This window comes from Ursus maritimus, unplaced genomic scaffold, assembly GCF_017311325.1.
Source record: "Ursus maritimus isolate PB19 unplaced genomic scaffold, ASM1731132v1 scaffold_33, whole genome shotgun sequence".
Classification (NCBI taxonomy): Eukaryota; Metazoa; Chordata; class Mammalia; order Carnivora; family Ursidae; genus Ursus; species Ursus maritimus.
The window spans coordinates 1,227,009-1,229,345 of NW_024425897.1; positions in this window are offsets into that span (position 1 = coordinate 1,227,009).

Genomic DNA, 2,337 nt, shown 5'->3' on the forward strand with positions numbered 1-2,337 from the left:
GGGGAAGGGCAGGAGAGGGAGAAGTAGGCTCCCTGCTGAGCAGGGAGCCCGATGGGGGGCTTGATCCCAAGACCCTGGGAGCATGACCTGAGCCGAAGGCAGACGCTTAACCCACTGAGCCACCCAGGTGCCCTGAGACATGGAGTCTTTCATGCCTCCACACCTTTGCTCTAGCCGTTCTCCCCACCACAACTCTTGTCCTCTCCCTGCATGATGTCTGTGTCCTCCCCCTCAACTGCATCGCAGACAGCCACTGCTGCCTCCCTCCCAGGCCCTTGGGCCCCCGTGAACGTTCTCCACTGCAGCCCTTTGAGAGCTCTGGGCCAGGAGGAGGCAGGCCAGAAAAGCAGCCTCAGGGAGAGAGTCCTGCCTTGGTGCATTGTCGCTCTTCCATGGCAGAGACCAGCCTTGGGGGGGGGGGCAGCCATGACTGTGTCACAGGAAGGGGCCCCTGCCCAGAAATCTGATACCCCCCAACAGGAGGACAGACTACAGCTGAAGGAGGCTCTACAGACGGGCTCTTCCCACCAGCCCATTTCACAGACTGGGACACGGAAGCCCAGGGTGGGGGCCTGGCAGGGTCAGGTCTCAGTGCCAGCCCCAAGGCCGCAGATCCAGCCCTGGGGCACAGGCCTCAGCCTTCTCGAGGCTCAAAGGTCACCAAGGACTTCGGGGATAGAGAGCATGGCGCAGCAAGTCTGTGGGCGTGAGGCACTCTAGGTGACAAGGTGCTGGGAGGACCAAGCTGGGGTGGCTGGGGAGGGCTTCCCTGAGGTGCTCATGTCCCACAGCACCCCTGACTTGACCTGTCCCAAGCCAATGGGAGACCTCCCTCAGAAACATGGCCCTCCCCCACGTCTCACCTGTCTGCCAATCACTCACTAAGGTTTATGGCTTCCACCTCCTTGACCCGTTCACTCCCTCTGTCACTCATCCCCATGGCAGGCCGCTGCCATCCTCCTCCCCTCAGAAGAGCGCTTCTATTCTTGTCTCCTTCTTCCTCCTGAGAGCCGCCATCTGCTCGGCACCTTACCACTGTGCTGAAAATTCTCTGAGGGCTCCTCATTGCCCTTGGGACGGAGACAGCCGCCTACACAGTCCTGCTCAGCCTCACATCGCACGCAGCCCTTCCTCCTTGCCTCGCCTTTCTTCTCTCTGCACCCCTACCAGGCACCTCAGGACCTTTGCACAGACTGTTCCCCTGATGGGCTGGGCTTCTGCTACTCGTCCTCTGCCCCAAACTGCCTCCTCGCTTCCCTTCCACCCCAGAGACCTGCTAATTCCTGGAAAGTCTGGAATCTGCTACCAAGCTCAGAGGGCCAGCCCCAGGCCTGACACAGCCCGCCTGGACGATTTGTTGTTCTTGCGCTCGGGCCATGAGCAGCTGCTGCTCGGTAGGTTCCGGATTCGGGGCTAAAAATACCCCATGACCCAGACAGGAAGGGCCAACGGGGACACAGCTGCTCCTGGGAGGGGCTGGCTGGAGCTGCTGGGGAGGCCTTTCCACTGTAGTTTGGGGTCCATGTGCGGGGAAGGGGGTGGGCACTGAGCTCACAGCCCCTGAGGAAAAGCCCCCGACGGAGGAGACCCAGGGTTGGAAAGGGGCATGTTGTACTGTTGAAAGGAAAACACGGCAAAGCCCAAGAGGCAGCTCGAGGAGCAGTGCTCATTGTCACCTTGCCGAGGGACCACAGGCCCTCCTTCAGCCACATCCTCAGCCCAGGAGGGAGGGTGGGCCCGGCTGGCACCCTGCTGCTTAGGATAGGCAGCCAAACAGACATTAGCATCTGGCATGCCGCCTGCCTACATCTCCAGGCTCCTGGGACCGTGGGCCGTCCAGGGCTTCTCTCCATAAGCAGCTGTCTGCAGGTGCCTGAGTCAGAGAAGTGGACCTGCCCCAGGCCTGAGACTGGACAGGAAGAGCCTGGACTGGTGACGGAGGTCTGCCTCAGGCCCTGCTGGGCCTCAGTTTCCCCATCTGAGAATACCCAGGGTTCTGAGGAGGGAGCATCTGCAGTAGAATCCAGCCACTGTTCCCCTGGATGTCCCGTTCAGCTGGCAGTCCCCACCTATCCCGGGCTCCCGGCCTCCAGGGAATGTGCTTCTCTGTCCCCAAGCCAGGCGCCTGCCTTATCAGCCCCAGTCAAAGGGGAGACAGACCCCCTTGTCCACAATGACAGCCCTTCCTATTAGCCCCGGCCTGACCCTGCGTGGAGGGCCCAGAGCTTGCTGGGTGCCTGCAGGCAGGAGTACCTCCACTTCCCACGCTGACATGAAACCTGACCTCCCTGGATGGTTTTTATGCCGGGTGGGCCAGCCCCGGTGTCTGAGGCCCTG